Genomic DNA, 20,842 nt, shown 5'->3' with positions numbered 1-20,842 from the left:
AAAGGACATGTAATAGCTTCACAGGTACATAGTGAGGTACTATGCTGTCTGCCAAGTCTATGTGTAAGCCTAATTACAGTGTTTACACCAGCGGCACCTGTCTAGGGTAGTGTCCTGTCTGTGAACAGCAGAGCCATGTGTTACCTGCACCTCTGTACAGTACAGCCACTGCAGTGATCCCTGGTGTAACAGTGTGACCGCCTACAGAGTCACCTATGACCAGTGTGTTGGGTATGTTATAACATCCTATTGGCTGTAGTTGATGGGCACACATGAGTCTGTGGGCTATAAGTAATTGTTGTTGTGTTTGGTAATGGGGGCTGCCTATGGTGCCTACACAGAGTTCTGCAAATGTCGTATTCATACTATGTGTGGCCTGTGGTGGTGGAGATCTAGTGAGACTATGTGATGAGTGGGGTGTGTTGCAAATGTTAAACATCCCCACATGAATGTCAGGTCCAGTCTAGGTTGGTGAAAGCATTACCCCCAGCATGGCCACATATGTGCATCTCCCACAGGCTGTAGTGTCGTATGTTGGGAGGTGACCATTGACTGTGTACATGAGACAATTGCTCTATTGCCACATGTTTGCCATATTCATCATATAGACAGGCAATAGCACTGGTACGTGACACTTGGACATGCCTGCATATTCAACCATGTCTCATAAGATATATGAGTTACATTTGTACAACAGCTGTTGTACTGTAATCAAGCTGGAAATGTAAATACAGACAGTGTACTTGTAAGACATGAGTTGGAATGGGTGCTATAATAATCAGTAGCTCATGAAGTGCTCACATGTTCTGAAAAAGTGCTGTGCATGAATATGCAATACAGATAGGGTGTTGGATAATATCAACCCACTGCAACCCACAAGTGGAGACGACAGTCATAATTGGAGGCACTTCACTATTACCCTGCTGGGTATGGTCTGCAAGCCTATGAACCTTTATCAATGGAGATGTTAGCAGTACAGAAGTAGATGACAGTACAGATGATTTCACATTGCATAGCATACATAGGACATCATCACCCATACTGTGTTCCAGCTACACTGAGTATACTAGATGTACCTTCGTTTGTCACAGAAGTGTTCTACCAGTGGCCTGTTGACAGAAGCAATGCTACAAAAGATGTCTGAGTGACATATGCATATCACACTAGTGGCAGCTACCGTAAAACAGGGTTAATGTTGTGTACTCCTCCCTCAGTGTAGCCTATACCACACAGACAAATGGGAGGCATCTGTGTATGTTCTGAATGTCCATGACCTAGGAGCAATAGCTGTCTCAGTGTTTTGGACAACATACAGAATGGGCTTTGTGGGTGAGGTGTGTGACATATGTGGACAATCTGACAGCTGATAATAGCATTGTCACCACTAGGTGAATAACCCTGTACCCATTAACTACCACCTAGGCAGCAGTCAACATTATGGACACTGTGTAAGGGATGGTGCTGTGCAGTTCACCTGCCTGAGTTGGTGACGTCTCCAGGCCTATTAGGTAGTCATATGAGGCACCCATGTCATGACATGGTGCCATCCATGAGCATGGAGATCATTGCACAGGCAGACTCAGCACTCGGGTGACCAATATCAGATCACATATCATCTTTAAGGGGTATTGGCCATGCGTGGATGGGCGATACCAGCCTTCACAATCCTCACCTCCACTATGCGGCATGCTGGCTACCCTGCATAAAGACACGTGCTACACTGTGATGTTGGACATACTACACATACATATCCTGATCTGAAAGACATACGTCATGGACAGCCACCATCCTACTACAAGGATCGCCACATGCTGGACAGATCCCTGTGCCATACATGTTACATACTCCTGCCATACCATGCAACCCTGTCCATCAAAGCTGCACATGTCATCTCTGTCATACATGGTGCGATGACCGCATGGTAGATGTATTATTAACTGTCTGGATCAGTAATGTGGCACTGATGCACCTCGCGGTGGCAAAATGGCTGTCGGATACAGCTAGAAAACCTTACTCGTACATGCCATAGTTGATAACGATCCCTGCGAATGACGTCCGGCTAGCCCTTGTCCCATGTCTATCACATGTGCAGCACAGGCGGTACGTGGCAGGATGTTGAACTGCTGTACAGTGCCGTGTAGATGTATTGGCAAAACACATGCATGTAAAGGTTTCCATGTGTATGTGTGCACTGTTACTGCTCATGTCCATTAAGGCAGTGTATGTGTTGATATGTGACATATACACAGCATCAAGGTCAACAGCATTACTGTAGACACATCCAGGCATGTGCCGATAGGTAAGAACACCAGTACAGGCAAACAGACATGCCAACATCAAGACAGCATTCACATGGAGTATAAACAATGTAATGAGGTGACACACATATATGGTGATGATATCCAATGCATAACGGGTGTTACATGTGTGTGGCACAAACATGGCAGTCGTGTCAGTGCCATGACGATTTGCAAAGATAACTGTTCAGATGTACTAGATTTAATACAAATGTATGTGCAGCTGTATCTCTGTACATCTCTGTGATACTGTGACCTGTCTCCATCATTATGTCTTCCGGATAATGCCTCGTTCATGCCTGCCAGCGTATAGCCACCAGGAGGATGATGCCCTCATCCGGTACCTCCATGAGAACTACGAGGTGTTGTTGAGCCATGTGCCACAGCTTGCCCAGCAGCGTGATGACCTGTGGCAGGACCTTTGCAGGAGGGTTAATGATGTGGGTGGCCATAACTGCACCTACCAGCAGGTGTGCAGACACTGCACGGACCTGATACGACATACGAAACAGCGTGCCAATGCAATCATCAGGGATCAAGGTGGAACAGGTGGTGGCCCACCAACCCAGCCCCCATTCACACACACCGAGGAGCTACTGGCCAGCCTGGAGACACACTCAGAACAGCATCCACAAACACTAGCTGCCATCGTGGAGGTGGGTGTCTCCCAACCAATGAGCCTGGAGTTGCCTGGTAAGTCACCACTGCACATATGACTATTATATCCCATTTAGTTGCATGTGTCACTGTACAAAATGTAATGTAACATCATATGCAAGGTATGTTTACACACATGCCGCATACTACAGTATGCTACCCTGTGTATGCACACATGTGCATACTATATGCTATTGTACAGGCGAATGTGTTAACATGCACAGTGCACCCTGTGGCTGTCATACAGTCATGGATAATGTTCAAACTGCTGTGTCACTCCTATACAGGTACTTCTGGCGTGCCGCACAGACATCAGTCCGTTGCAGGTGAGACAGTTATCAGTATCAGGCATGTTAATGCATATATCTATACACCATGTGGCCAGTTAACACATGTAAACATAATGTATGGTCCAGTCACGATATACAGGTCACATCTGTCATCATTCACACTGGCTACCCATGTGCAATATATACAAACTAAATGAAACACCGACATGAAACCATAGTACCTGTCATTGCTAGATGAGTGGACAGCTGTGCATACAACTGTGGAGGTGTTCAATGTAGGCATATGTACTATACATTGGAACAACACATGTCTAGTACGCAAACAGTACCACACAGTGAGCTGGGATATGGGAAGCCCACAGGAGTCACCATTGTGTAATATGCCCCTGCAATGGGTGCACACATTGTGATGTGCCATCTGACATGTCACAGACATGTAGTGTTCCAGCTGCAATATTGTCTCACTATCCCATAGTATATACCCCACATACCAAACATACAACCCATTGTCTGCATAGCCCTGTGGACAGTGACATATCTGATATCTATGGGTGTATGTCATATGGGACAACACAGACATGTGAGATAGATGACCATCACAAACATTTGGCCAACACATGTTCACACATGGCCATGGAGGATGGCCAGAGACATTTAGCCACACAGTAGTTGTGATGTGTATACACCCTGTTGCACATTTCCACACATAGGTTCATAGGTTCATAGGTAGCTATTGACCCTAGGGCCTATATAAGCCTAGCTAAAGGTACCCTGGCTTTCGCCACCCAAGAAAATTATTTTCCTGTACCACTGTCGAGCAGAGCCACAGAAGTGATCCCCGGGGTGAATTTCCTATCTCCCATCCAATCATCAAGATTTTTCTTGAACAGTGCTAATGAGGAGCTTTGTTTGATATAGATAGGTAGTTTGTTCCAGAGTATGGGAAGTCTCTGGGACAGGAATCTATCCCTCCAGCATGTTCTGTTTATTGTGGTGATGAGGTTTAGGTCCCTAGAGCGTGTAGCTTGTAGGGATTAGGATTTCTTTAAGTGGAGCATGTCTAAAAGCTCTGAGTTTGACATAGCTTTGTATGTCAGGCAGAGAACGCCTCTGAATAGGCGATATGCAATGGAGTAAAGTTGCAGTTTTTTGAGACGGTCTGCATAGGGTATCTCTTTGAGGCCAGTAATCCTCTTTTTGAGGTATTTCTGTGGCCTTTCCAGTTATTGTAGATGTCTTGTGAGGTACATACCAAAAGGGGCATTGTACTCTATAATGGGTCTAATGAGTGACGAGTAGAGGGGAACAATGACCTCTTTTTTCCTGGATGAGAAACCTTTTGTGATGAGGTGTGCCACATAGAAGGATTTCCTGACTACTGTGGCGATGTGATTATCAAAGGAGAGACTACTGTCCACCTGTGTCCCAAGGTCTCTTATCACACTTTTGGTGTTAAGTAGACTACCACCTATGTGGTAGTTCATGGGTACTGAGTTTTTACCAAAAGGAATGGCAATGCACTTTTTGGCATTGAGCTTGAGGCCATGACTTTGACACCAGGCATCTGTCTCAGCAAGGCTCTTTTGTAGGATGTCCACATCTTTTGGAGTTTTGATTATTGCTCCTAGTTTGCAGTCATCTGTGAACTTCATTAGCCAAAAACCTTCTGTGTTGGCCTGTACTTCAGAGAAGTAGATACCAAACAGGAGAGGACCCAGGACTGAACCCTGTGGTACTCCACTTGTCACTGGTCTGAAGTTGGATTTGGGGTCTGCTACTTTCACAGTGTGGGTTCTGTCAGTGAGCCAGTTGGCAAGCCATCTTGTGACATAGGGATTTATACCTAGTTTAGTGAGTTTATCTATAATTCCAGAGTGGGGGATGGTGTCAAAAGCCTTGGCAAGATCTAGATAGGCTGTGTGAACCACCTTACCCTCATCTACGGCTTTGGTGACTGCTTCAAAGAAGTCTATCAGGTTTAGGAGACATGATCTGCCTTTTACAAACCCAAACTGGGTGGGGTCCTGACTTTAGAGATTACCAATGTCATTGTTTATAAGTTCCATGATGATACACTCCCTAGCCTTGCAGACCAGGCTCGTTAGGCTAATGGGGCGGTAGTTTCCGGGGTCTGTGGTGGCTCCCCCTTTGTGGAGTGGGATAGCTGTCACTGTATGCCATTCAGTGGGCACATAGCCTGAGGTGAGGCTATGATTGAACATGGTACTTAGTTGGGGTGCCAGTTCTTTCTGTAGTTTTTGTAGAACACTGTCTGGAATGTTGTCAGGTCCCATGGATGCTGTGTTCTTGGCTTTGGATAATGTGTTTTTTACCTGTGCAGCCGTGATTACAGGAACTTTGCATTCTTCTGGTATAGAGATAGGCCCTTTATGGGATGACAGAGGGGTAAAGTTAGCAATGAATCTATCTGCCAGGATGTTGGCAATATCCATTGGTTCTGTATATTTAGTGCCATTGTGCTGTAACTCAGAGCAGATCTGAGTGTTGCCATTGAGATTCTTGACATAGCTATGGAATGCTTTGTGGTTGTCTTTAGAGTCAGTGGTGATTTTGTTTTCATAACTAGCTTTTTGAGGATTTTATGAGGGATCTCAGCTTCTTACTGAAGCTGACCTGGGAGTTTCTCCAATCATGGGATTTTTCTCTTTTTTGCAACAGTTTCTTTCTTCTGTTGTAGAGTTTGTTTATGGCAGGGGACCACCAGTTTGGCTTACTTTTTTTGGAGGATAGCATCTTGGTTCTGTTAGGGATTGCATGGTCCCTGCACTCATTTAAATGCTTATAAAGTGCATTTGTGTAGGATTCAACAGTCATACCTCTATTGTCCATCAGAATGGGTGTCGTAAAGTTTGCCACTTCTGTCTTAAGAAGCTTGAAGTTGGCTTTGAAGAAATTTTTTACTGTGGTTTCCCTAATGGGGGGGGGGATGTGGATGTCTAGGGTGATTAACTTATGGTCAGATCTGACCAATGAGGAATTGACCTCTGGTGTGGAGCACTGGTTTCCCATGTTGGTAATAACTAGGTCTAGGATATTGCTGCCCCTGGTGGGGGTTTGGATAAGTTGATCCATGGCATTGGAATTTATGAATTCCAGAAAACGTTGAGCATAAGAGTTGGTACATGAGTAGTTTTCCCAGTTAATGGTAGGGTAGTTGAAATCGCCCATTATTAGGGTGTTAGGTTGCATCCTAATATTTTCCAGTGTATTAAGAAATGAGGAGTGGGAATCCTGGGGCATGGTGGGGGATCTGTAGCAAGCTACAATTTGGATTGCGGTCTTGCCCAGAGCTAGTTGCACTTGGATAATCTCGGATGCATTATGCTGAGCAACTAGCCTGGAGGTGTGGATATCCTTAATGAATATGGATATGCCTCCGCCTTTAGTGTTTCGGTCCAGGTTAGGTGGCCGAAAGGTGTGGTATGAATTATAGCCTGGTAATGCAGGGGTACTATCTGGAGCCTTGAACCAGGTCTCTGTCACTGCACAGATGTCGATGTTCAACATTTTAAGGAGTGTCTCGAGAGAGTGCATTTTGAGGTTTAGACTTCTAGCATTGAGTAGCAATACCCTCAGATTCTTCTTGCCTGTACCTGTTAGGGTGGTGAATTTGTCATTTGATCCTTGCCTAAAAAAGGCACTATAGGGATGGCTAGAGCCTTAGCCAGTATCCGGAATCCCAGGGGCGACAGGTGCAGGCCATCTCTGGCAAAGCATCGTGGCTTGTCGATCATGTCATCCCAGGCAGACAGATACTGGATCCCCTTAGAATGACACCAGAAGCTTAGCCAATTGTTGAAGTCAATCATTTTGTCCTTGTACTGTGGTATCATTCTGGGTGATGGCAGGATACTACTCAGGGCTAGGGTCATACCTGCCTGGGCTTAAAGATCGGACAGCTCCTTCATGTTCCTTTTCATGTAGTCCAAGGAGGTACGTCTCAGGTCATTCATACCAACATGGACAATGACAGAGTCATATTTGTACTTGTTGTGGAGTGACCTGAGTGCATGAGTTATGTGGCAGATCCTGGCACCCGACAGGCAGCTGACAGTAACTCTCTCCTTGTTTAGCCTGGTGAGTGGAACATCAGTGTGCCTGACTATAGAGTCACCCATGACTAGAGTTGACTGATTATCTAGTTGATGTGGAACACTGGACATCCTAAACGCCTGTGCACAGCTAGTGGATGTGTCACTTAATTCGACCATATAAGATGTGTTGAACATCACGACTGTGTCATAGCATGACAGTAGTCACCTGTACAGCTTCCACAGACATTAACACCACATCAGGCCACATATACCGTACATTTCCCTTGCTGCTGTAGGACATCACTGTCAGCCGTGCACCTCGTGTGTGTGGTACATTAATGTCATGTGGGACATGGTGTATTGACAAGTCTGCCATGTGTGGACTTGGTTGCCAGACAGCTAAGACTTTGTAGTAGTTGTGCAGGGGTGTCATCCGTAGGTCTTCCAGTGACTTGTCACATGACACAGCATGGTTTGATGTGTATACACCTCAGTGACATGGGTCACAATCCACAGTTATGTAATGTGTATGCATGCAGTTATGGCTATGCACTGTGTGCATATTACACACTGTATAGCACTATAGATGTCTCCTGATGCCATGCAATGGCACAGTGTCTGTACTTCACACTGTATAGCAATGTAGACGCCTCACACTAAGCTTCAATGCTCATGCACATTTGCTAAAAGTGCATTATATCTGTAGGGCATACAGACAACACAGCAATGTGATACCCATTGCAACACTGTACATGTGTCAGGACACCATTGTGTCAGACATGTATGCATGTCAATGCACACATCAGCAGATTACATGTCAAGGTCACTTCAGCCATGTGTACTGTTAACCTGTGCTGGTCCACATGGTGTATCACAGGGATGCATGCTTACTACCATGATTATGTGAACTGCATGGCTACTGATATGACACCTGCTTACTGTTGTGTGCAACCCAGGGAGGTATGCTAACTACCACTATTAATGTCTGAGCTACATGCCGTCTGCTGTATCACATGTATGCTGCATGCCATCTGTCAAATCACATGCATTGTGTGTCTGTATGTCTGTGTGTCTATTGTAATGTAGAGTCTTTCTTTGCATTCACAGGTGATGTAGATGCATTACCCTCCTGCAGTCCATCTGATGTTAGTGTCCCCACAGATACTAGCAGTGATGATCATATGCATGAGGTACAGGCAGGGTTGTCAGGGGCTGAATCTGTGCCAATGGTTGCCATCCCAGCTATATCCCTCTCTTACCCGCACACAGTTCTCATGCCAACACATACCCTATCACCAGTGGCCATAGAGGAAGGACAGTCAGTGTGTGTTAGCTTGGAACAGGAACGTGTGGTGGCTACTGAAGGTGTGTCTCCACACCATGGTGTCAGTGTAATGACTGCAGATGTGCCACACAGGCATGTGGCCAGTGCTGCTCGTAGGAGGACCTCTGGCAGACATGCACCTGCAGGACAGTGCAGTCTACAACATCGTTGGTACACATAATACGGCCAATACTGCTGCATGTCTGTCAGATGTATCATCATATAGCAGGTGTATCATTCACAGTACTGTCATGTGTGTTTGCTTGTGTGACCATATATGCCACATATGGTGGGGAATACATCCCAATTGTTACACACCCCTGTACACTGTTGTAGAGATCTGTACATACTGCAGTGTGGAAAGCATGTCGTAGGCAGGGGTGGTGTGTGTATCACACACATGTCAGCTATCTGTATGTGAATGACATTTGTGCACTCCACAGTGTGTGTGTATGTGTGTGTGTGTGTGTGTGTGTGTGTGTGTGTGTGTGTGTGTGTGTGTGTGTGTGTGTGTGTGTGTGTGTGTGTGTGTGTATGTATGTATGGCTGTCAGGAACTACCTGAGCAGGGCACAGTTGGCGAAAGCCCGTGCACAGTATGACCCACCCTTGGAAAAGAGGCAACACAAGGCATATGCACTGACACAGTAGGTACCCACGGATTTCCCCTCTCTGACCCGCACACAGTACAATGGATGCCAAACATGACACTACCTGTGCTCGGCCATGTATAGGAGGTGCACTGTGTGCATCTGACATAGTTAGCCCTCCAGCACCATCCTCAAGTCCAGAACACACCCAGGGTATGTATATTGACCTAACAAGTGGCAGTTGTATTAGAATGTGTATTAACCCATTGCTATGGTATGTATGTGAGCATACAAGTCACTGTGGTGGCCGAATGTTAGGGCAGCAGACAGTACACATCCATAGTGGCACCATGACCTCTGTAGCACATACGGGGGTCACAGTTCTAGCCAGTAGTACACAGGGTGTCCTAACCCACTGCAGATTATGGGCTGACCGTCATGTGTGTCCGTACAGCCCACACACATTCCATGCAGCTGGACAGATATGGACCAATTCAGACAAATGATATACAATGGCCTATGGATATGCCCAATGAATTACCCCAACCCCCTAAGACATACACAGCCTACAGCAGGCCAGGCAGTTTGATGTAGGTTGTGTAAGCTAGGACGTCCAACACCACTGTGCTCGTATTTAAAGCTGGGAACTGACGTACACTGGTATCCCTCCAACCAGCAATTTCGGTAGGTCCACACACTGACATGGAGTACCCGGCATACCAGTACAGTAGTGGCAGATGTGTACAACTGTTGGCTGTGCCCCCCATCAAACCTATACATATGAGAGTCACGTGCGCCACCCACGGTGCTGTGTAGGACTGTGGTTGTGGTTGGATGCCCCCCCACACTATGCAGACATGTAGCAACTGTCAGTGCCACATGACCATTAGCTACCCTGCAGACACAACATGACACCTGTCTGTGTAGAACGGAGAGGTCAGCAACACAGTACTATCTGGACATGTGACACATGCGATACAGTTGACCATACTTGGCATGCTCGCACACATGATGGTATGATGGTAATGTCGGTCAACAACATGCATAACAGTCATACTGGGCATGATCACACACTAAAAACAGGACGGCCAGGCATGCATACACCAGTGGTCCGGACATATCTGGCAGTACATTGCTATACTGTTGGATGACTGCGCTGTATGGTGTGTGTGTGTGTGTGGTCTATTGTCTGTACATATGCCATGGTCTATTGTTAATTCACATGAGCTATGTGCGCAGAGTACTGCTACCAACACGTGAATAGGGCGGTTCTTTGTTTGCAGACAGACCGATGCCTTTGGATACGGACTGGGTAAGGCAGATTCCAGCAGGTGGGAGCAGTTGTGCATGGGTTTGCACTGTGTTAAGCACTGCTTACCTCAGGTCACAGCACCTTATACATGTTTAGACTCCACATTTCTTTGAAAGTGCACTACTGGCATACTGGTAGACAAACACGCTTACAGCCGCTCGCTCACCGACATTTCTGCTTACATTTGTCACTCACGCTGGGTGTGTGCGATCCCTTGTGATGCGTATTACATCAGACTGCATGACTACAGTATCGGGTATGTGTAACCATTTTGCGACGGCAGGCGTTCAACTGTACGGACTTGGCGGCCTGATACATGGGAACCGATACTCTGCAATGCTGATATGTGACTTGAGTTTGTTAACGCAGCTCTCTGCTGAGTCATGCTACCGCATACCTACCTCATGTTGTCCACCTTTCAGATTGCACGACGGGAGACTGTAGGAGTGACACCTTTCCCACTTTGCATGGGACAGTCCCTCATTAGGCATATCTCATGTGACAATACCAGACCTCTCCACCAATCCGGGACACATTTCTACAGAATCAGGGACAGGTCAAGAAAACATCAGGGACACTTTTACAAATGTAGCGCTATTAACTTGAAACATTGACAGAATCAGAGCATATGACTCAATGCATATATTCTGATCTAAAAGTAGTTTATAACTCTTACTTATTGTCATTAATCAGTAAGTGTGATTAACCACCTTTCCTTCAACAGTCACTAATTTTAGGAGGATTAAGAGGGACAGAGTTAAACTTTCAGTCAAACTCAAAGACGTATCTGAAATGCAGGGACAGTTGAGAGGTATGGGCAGTACTCTAGCCATTGCAGCTGTCCTGATTAGGGGACATTCTCATGTTGTATGTGTCTGTACTGGTTGCTTGTTACAGGTCTTGTATACCTGACACGTCAATATGTCATATGTAGTAGCATAAGCAACTTTACTGCTGCTAGACTACACTTTGATTTGTGCTGATATGTATATTTCTGTACTATGCATGGCTGTAGGTATGTTCTGCCCTGGTACGTCTGACATTTCTACAGAGCAGGTTCCACTTTGGCCATTCAGAATGGTGGCGGCCCTATAGACCCTATATGAAGAGCTATCACATGTGTTTAGGCAACACATACCCACAGTCAGTAGTAAATGGACGACTTCCATGGTTTGCATACATTAAGGTTATTCATGTAGCATTATAATTGATAATACTGTTTCCTATTACATGTAGCTGTTTCTGATACAACAAGTTAATGTCTGACACCACTACACACACTATATAGCCTCCATTCCCAAACTCACAGGCCATGTGCCATAACTGTCATTTTGCAGGACACAACTGTCCAGACTGGTGTGTCCCTCGCAGGCATACGAGTGTTGAACCACTTCAATTATGCTATCATCTACCTAAGGTGGTCAGCAAATTATGCACTTTCCATCAGTAGCAGAACTCACATACCAATGGGTGTGAATGAACACTGTATCAGGAACAATGCATAACACCCTGTGGGACACATTTAGACGATTAATTCTATTAACCAGACACATTTACAGTCACAGAGCATATGTATTCCTTCATTCACATTTGTCGAGGTACATGCTGTTTCTGCTTCATACATGTTGTCATCTGTCATTACCTGTATTCTGCCACCTGTTCACCTAATATCACTAGTTCTGGAAGTGTTTAGTTGGACTTTGTTACATTCTGATACATAACTATGGACGTCCATGCTAATCGGGTACATGGCACTGATTTGGTCTCTATGTGTTCCCCCGATGGTTTACAGACTATCCGATAGATGTGCTCTTCAGGTTTGGGAGGTGTAGGTGTATGCTATGCCCACATAGGAATATTAATGACTTCCACTGGGCGGGCCTACTACATCTCTGCCAACCAGCACCTGCACACTTAAGCCCATTATTGCATACCCATGGTCCATCTACCTGGCACCCCTCTACAGCAGTCATGACAAATACTTACTGCGAGTGCAGCTGGGGTATGAGCACACCCCTACACATTGCCCACTTTCCCCGTCTCGGGACACATGTTGTACGTTTTGTCAACCCATGTATTATCACACTTGCACAACCTACTGTTCCATGTACACCTACATCCTACTCATATTAATGTCAGCAGATTCACACGTACCCTGAATTTTTGGGGTCCCACAAGGGACACCATTATCCATGTTAAAAGTGTAGACCTTGCAGATCTCTCCCACTGGTGCTTTCCTACCGGTGTTTTGGACAGCGGCAGTGTATTGATCTGTATTGCCTGTCTGTATGTCTGTCCGGCCTAGCTGGGTGATGTGGGGGGTACAACATTTATTTATTGGACCTCCCAGTCACAAATGCCCGGGCTGTAAATATGTTACCCCTAATTGCTGTGAAGTAACCTATTTATGTACATGTGTATATCTACACTGACATATATATTCTGTTTTGTGTGCATGTATATATATCAGTACCTGTTGTTTGTGTATATATATCTATCTATATATATCCATAGTATATCCTTGTGTGTGTGTGTGTGTGTATGTATATATATATATATATATATATATATATATATATATATATATATCTGTATGAATATATATGTGTATGTAAATTAATATAGATATATGTATATATACGTTTTTATCTATATATACAAATGTGTGTCCGTTAACCTATACATTTCCCAGACATGGACACTTACACATGCGTATTGGGTTTTATCTCTGCCTCAGCAGCATACTATTGCCTGAGTCATTATGACACCGACACTTCACTCCTGTGAACTTGTGATCAGTATATTGCATGTTATACAGCGGACAGATGTTCCATGTTTTTCATGTCTGGGGTGCCGCTGCTAACTGGGATGTGATACAGTGTCATTTGAGCTATTACTCGTATACACAGCCTATTATTCCTGCTACTGTGTTTGTTGCTGTGCACATTCATATTATTACTGTTGATAGGATGAGTGTTTGTGTTACTGTGACTGTACGTCAACGTATTGTTGTCTTCATGTAGTTGTGTCTTTGTGTTTTTCCCTGTTTGGGAGTTGTCACAGCAGAACTCCATTCCACTCATGGGTGGCGTATAGGTTTTACGTGCTGGGCTGCCAGCCCTGACGCACAACGTCTGACAAAGATATGCCCATTCACGCATGTCTCCACGCAAACGACGGTCTATCCACGTGTTTTCCTTCCCATTTGACTATTTCATTCATTTATAGATACAATGAATATTATTCTGGACATCAGTTATAAATTCACTACTGGTATGCAATAGTCCTGTCAACAGATGTGACAGTTAGTTGGTGTACTTATGTGTACAGACCTCTGTGATACTCGGAGACTCATTTCTACAGTGACAGGGATAAGGCTATGGCAACTCAGGGACAATCACGGACACTTCTACCATATTAGTATTATTAACTTGGAATGTGTTGACAGATTCGTAATACTACTAATTTTCTGCAGTTAAATGTGTCTATTACTCTTCATTGTTGTAAGTAGTCATTCTCATTCAACACCTTTCCAACAAAGGTCACTGGCTTTGTGAGGGGTTAAGAGGCTGGCCAGTTATTGTGCGAATGCTCTGACCATTGGTAACATTGATATTGTCATATATACAGGTTGGGATGTATTCTGGGGACTAGGGTTGCCACCTTTTCTAATGGCCAAGATGGGACATTTTCAGAACACACATCAGATTTTACAGGCCGACACATACCCACGGTCAGTACAAAGGATAGAACTTTACTTATTTGCCTACATAAAAGCCTATTGTTGTAGCGGTTTAGTTGCTTATTCTGTGTCTTGTAACATTTAGGTATTTTAGATACAGAAATAATTATTTTATGCAACTATTACATAACATATGGGACATAATTATGTCCTACAATCTCAGGACATTTGCCATTTTAATATATTTTGTCAGGACACAACTGTCCAAAGAGGGACTGTCCCTCGCAAGGTGGGACAGATGGTAACCCTACTGGGGACACCAGATTGTTTGGGCCAACACATAGCCATGGTCAGTGCAGGTTTAGAACATTCATTTGTTTCCTAGTTGTGAGCCTATACCTTTGGCACTTTTGTTGCTTGCCTGTTTCTTGTATGAATTACATTTATTCTATCCTGACGTGACCGCTTTAGGCAACTGTTACATGCAGTATGTTACATAGTTATTTCCTACAATCACAGTACATTTGGCATTCTATCATTGTTGGTCAGGTCACACCTACACACACATTACTTGTCCCTCACACAGTGGATCGGGGGTATCCTGTTTACATCAGTGCCTTCATCACCCATATACCATGTGCCACTATGCGAATGTGTGCAATATATTCTCTCGCTTATTGTGTCAGGACACGTGCGGCACAGGCAGGTGTTTGATCCTGGGTAGTAGGTTCTGCATGACCATCTAGGGCTGGACAGTCTCGTGCACTACTACTGCACATTCCAACTTGTATCCAGATATCTACAGGACTGGACATTGTGTCTTCACACCCATTCTAATGTTTACACTGGTTACTTATCCCATGAGGAATATCCCAAAAATTTAACAAGACCAAAACAAGACCAATAACAAACATTCTTCTGGCGTTATGAAAATGTGCTGGGGGTTTAACATGCAAGGGATACATGGTTTGCAATCCTGAAACTGCCTAGGGTGACACTACCTACTACATATGCTTAGTGGTCACTATGTATAGATGTGGCTGCATCAAACTAGTAGGCCAAGTATGGCTGGATTTGGTGGACGTTCAGGTATGGGGGCGGGTTGTGTGCTGTGGGGGGATGCTGGGTAGTCCATTATGCATCCAGGTGTGTTGCATTTGATATGACCAGTTCCATCAGGACCAATCTGTGGGTATGTGCCGGTGACATGTCTGTACATTTGTATTGCACATTTTAATATTCATATGTTTGTAGGATTGTGTTCTACAGTATGGCCTGTCTGGCTGTATTGCGGATATGTATACATGTTTTTGTGTTTCTTTCTGCTTCACCCGCTGCTCCCTCAGACACCTCCAGTTCACCTATTCTGCATACGACACAGTGTCGCCTTGGAGGATTATACCATTATTCATCCCCCCCACACACACATATTCCTGACACTCCATCCATCACTGCTTTGGTTGATGGCCCATGACACGGTCAAGGTAACACATTGCATACCCTACGTATGTCGGGTACCTGTATGGTTGTGTAGACTGCCCTGCCATGTTTATCTTTCCACATGCTATACCTCACATACATAGGTACACACCCATACTTAACTTTCATGACATGGTTGGTATACCCAGATAATACCCGTTCAACTGTGACACATCCTGACAAGTTCGGCTTGGACCGCTGATGTGCGGATTTTGGACGACTGTTCTAATCATTGGTAGGATGCCACCTTTTCCTATGTCCAGGATGGGATATATTCTGGACACATATCCGAATGTACTGGACAACACGTACCCACAGTCAATGCTACGGATAATACTGTTCCTTTCAGCCCACATGTTGCCTTATTGTTGTAGCAGTTTATATGCTCCTTCTGTTTCATTTACATGCTTATTCTATTTCCTGTCACATATGGTATGTGAAATACGGACATAACTATTGTATGTGACTATTACATGCGTTGTGGGATATAATTCGGTCATACGGTCGCTAGATATTTACATTTATCGTGTTTTTTGTTATGGACACATCTGCCCAGCTGTGTACCCTCCCTCACAATATAGGTCAGCTGGTGACCCTGACCATTGGGCTGGATGTAGCTATTGGCGGCGCGCTAACATATGATGAGTTTCACTTCCACTTGGTATAACTATCTACATTACGTTGGACTATGGGCACACGGTTTTCAATGTCATTTGTTCGCGGGATAGGGACCCGTTATTCCCTAACATGCATTTGTTTTTGCTTCTTCATTTTGTTTGCAGGAACTGTCTTGTATGCTTTGCATACATTTCAGTATCCACAGACACTGACAGATGTGATTACTATTGCTTGCAAATTGTTATATGCAAGCATTTTAAGTTGCATGTCGACAGCTGACATTTCCATGCCTCCGTGCGGCACTTCGACACGCCCTATGCACTCGCACTCCTTTCCTATGCATGTGGCTGTGGCGGCAGTGCACCTTCATTAATATGCATTTGGCGCTACTGCGCAAGCCCAACGCCAGCCTTGCGCCGAGCTTCATGAATCCTGGGGACAGTGTAAGCACCAGCATAGGTGGAATATCAATCTCCCTTATATTCAGTGATTCTAATGCCTTTGAATTTTGAGATAGAATTGGATTCTTGCAATGGAACACACCTAATTCAGTGAAACCTTTTAATGGATGGGAAAGTTTAAAACAGGAAGTGAAATCCTATTGTACTGCAGCCAAATCTTTACATTATTAAAATAATGATGAAATGATCAGGCAGTCATAAAGTCACCCCTGGTTTGGCCCCAATGTCTTTGATAGACAGAGACACACAGGAATGCCCAAACTAACAAACTCCTCAATACATAACCTTTAGAAACTTCCTAACTAACATACCCCTTCCTAATAAAATCTCATGATACATAGAAAACCAATTGGATTGGATTGCATTGCATGGCTTATAAAGGCCCTGGTAGTTATTAGCCTAGTATATACCTATAAACCCATGAACCCTAGTGAGGTCAGTGACACACACTGAAGTTTCAGAGGTACATGCTTTAAATGTAAAGACGTGCGTTCCTGTTATAAGCATCAATAGTTTCTTTGTCCACAGCCCAAAGAGATACAGCTGACATGTATTTAGACCTGGCTGCTCTGCTATATTTGCCCCAGACAAACAAAGTTAGCGTGTTTCTGGAAGTAGTAACATCATAAACAATGAATATTAAAGGGGGTTGGGAGAGTGGCCTAATGGTTAAGGTGTTTGCCTTACAAACACAAGGTGCAGGGTTTGAGTCTCACAAGGGATAATTGGCTAAGCTTAAAATGTCTCGCAAGGGCAGTTAGCCTAGTACTAACCTATGAACCTATGAACCTATGAAAAATGGGCCTCCTTTTGTGGATGAATGCAGCTTTCAAGATATACTGTGAACTCTTGTATGCCTCATATACACATCATGACTATGATAAAACACTTATCAGCATGGCATCCTTTTACTAGTCTCTAAATTTGACATCAAATTAACCCCAGACAGGAAGCAGGACTATATGGCTCCCTTAATTCTGAACTCTGGTGGCTTAACTTAAACAGTAGAAGCTTCTTCAGGCACAGGTGTACTGCTAATATCCCTTTTAAACACCATCTAGAACTCGTGATATGCAACCCACATGGGCCAGTCCCTAATGACTGTGATTCTTTTAAGCAACCATGACACTAAATAAAAAAAAAATCACTTTTTGCAGGGAGCAAGACCCCCTTTTGAGGACTTAACATCTGATACCACCTTGCTTTATTATTCTCACTCCAACGTAGCTGCACCTTGGAGAAAGCTCGATCCTTGATTGGCAGTGAAAAAACTGTTTCACTCTTTCTTCAAGGTGCCCTGACACAGGACAACTCTCAACTCACTGTTACTTGAACACTAGTCTCAATCCAAAGAGATGAGTGCATCAAAACAAGAGCAATTTGCACCTGATTCTCTTATACTTCAACAACTATGACTTGAACTCAAATAATCTGACCCAGTGACTGTTAGGCATGATACAAATCGTTATACTAAAATATGTGCCACTTGTATCCATCAATGCATCCCTGACCAAACTGACTGCTGGCAATCTGGTTTTCTGAAAGTGACATCCAAGGTTGATTGTGTTTAAAGGGAAATACGTGGATCAATTCAAGCAGACTAACATCTTCCAGACCCTTTTCCAGACCACCTAATTGAATCTGATGATGTTTTGATTCATTTTCCTGGAAATAGATGTGTCTAACACTAAATGAATTTTGATTCCTTCTACCTATGTTTAAAGTTTTTTTTTCTAGTTCCTTGCATGATAATATACTAATGTCTAGTCCTTTTCACCTGCATGTCATACCAGGTGATGGTACCCACTGTATAAACTTTATTATCTGCTGGTGATTGATCAACTGGCCTATCCTAACAGCAAAAATTCATCTTTTTCAAGTTGGGATCTCCACAGTGAGCAGTTAATTACAGATGGTTCGGAAGTGACTACAACCTCCTGAGAGTAGGTACAAGCAGCTTCACAGTCACTATCCCTTAAGATGGAAAAAACAGTAATGTCCCAAGCCTACACCAAAAAACTATATGAGCACTTATATAGCTGCATGGACTCAGGAATACCTGACAGGACCAAATCCTCTTCCTCAAGGAAAAGTAAACCTATCTGTTGGACAGCAGCAATACACAGACTCTATAATAAAGGGAAAATATTGCTGTCCAGGACCAAGGAGCAGCCAAACTGGATTGAATTTTTCTTTACTGAATTCTGGTACCTCGGCCTTCGCCTTCACATGGAATAACATCACTATACTTTAACCAGTATAAATACACACCTCAATTAATCACACCAATTAAACAATTAATCAATTATGTAAAATGTGATACATTTCCAACTCAATTTAAAGAAATAGAAAATTAATTAATACAAAAACAATAAATACAATACATAATATTTCTACAATACTTCATAGCAATAATTATACATCTAAATTCATGCCATTGGGAAATAGAGTTCCATAATTAATAATAAATTTAGATTCCATATTTAATAATTTAGTTTGAAAATTTTTATTATTTTCCCCTAATCCCCATGGTCTTGCCAAAACACTGAACTCAAAACCAGTATGATCCCCATTATGAAATTGATGAAAATGACTAGCAACTGGACTATCCAGTCTGCTGTTTCTAATGTCTCCTAAATGTTCCAAAATTCTTAACTTAACCCTGCATTTCGTTTGTCCTATATACCATTTTCTTTCTTCGTAGCTACACCCAATAATGTATACCACCCCAGAAGAATTACAATCAAAGTGATCTAGTGCATGATATAAAATCCCATTGATTTTATGGCCATCTAAATTGATGATTTTATCACAAACCTTGCATTTTCTGCAAGCAAAAGAACCTGCATCAATAGCTTTCTCTTTCTTGCCCTTACTTCTAACTAATTCCTTCAGATTTTTGCATCTAGTGTAAGAAAAAATAATATTTTTTGGAATTATATTTTTCAAAAAATCATCACTAGTTATTACTGACCACATGTTTAACACAATTCTTTTCAAGATGGAAGAAAAAGAAGAAAATTTGTCCACAAAAAATATTTTATCCATTTCCGTAAAGTTGTTTTTCTTAGAATATAAAGGTTTATTCATAATCCTCTTTTTACTCGTGCTAACAACCCCTTGATTGTTCAAATTTAGTGTCCCTTCAACACTAGCCCTATGGGAATAAACATTATCCCTAGAATAACCTCTGTCAACTAATTTCTGACAGATAATATCAAATTCTTTTTGAATGTTAATATTCTCTGATGTATTTACCGCAATTCGTTTAAATTCACCTAAGGGCAAAGAATCAAGTAGATGAATGCTATGCATACTGGTGGCATGTAAAAAATTGTTTACAGCTGTGTTCTTATGAAAGGGCTTGTGTTCTATCGTCCCTTTAGAACCAATATAAAAATGCACATCCAAAAAATTGATACTTCTGACATTCACCTCATATGTAAAATCTAAACCACATGAATTTAATTTTAAACTTGAAATAAATTCATCAAAATCTTTGGGGTTACCTCTACATAAAAATATGAGGTCGTCTATAAATCTCTTATAGATCAATACATTATTTTGAAAAAACTTTTTAGTATATAAAAATAGGTTTTCAAAGTGCCCCATGAAAATAATAGCATAGGATGGTGCGAAGCTAGCACCCATGGCTGTCCCCTCTTTTTGCAAAAAATATTTCTTGTTGAATTCAAAAAACATTATGGGTAAGGCAAAATTCCAACAGTGAAATAATGAAGTGAGTTCTAGGTCCTTCCCCCAAGAAAGTATAAATAGCCTCCAAGCCCCATTGTGTAGAAATGGATGTATACAATGAAACAACATCCACACAAGCCCAATAATAATTTTCCTGCCAAATCCTTCCTCTAAAACTGTCATAAACCTCTTTTGTATTTTTGACATGTGATGGAATTCTGTTTAAATATTGTTTAAGCACAGAATCCAAAAAAAATGCCAACATTCTGTAAAAAAGCCCCCCTACCTGAGACTATTGGACGTCCGGGTGGATTTACCAAATCCTTGTGTATTTTTGGTAAAATAAAAAACCTGGCATCATTTGGATTTTTAATAAACAATT

The sequence above is a fragment of the Protopterus annectens genome, chromosome 1.part1 (assembly GCF_019279795.1).
Source record: "Protopterus annectens isolate FY-2018-M chromosome 1.part1, PAN1.0, whole genome shotgun sequence".
NCBI classification, from domain to species: Eukaryota; Metazoa; Chordata; order Ceratodontiformes; family Protopteridae; genus Protopterus; species Protopterus annectens.
This window is presented reverse-complemented; position numbering follows the sequence as displayed.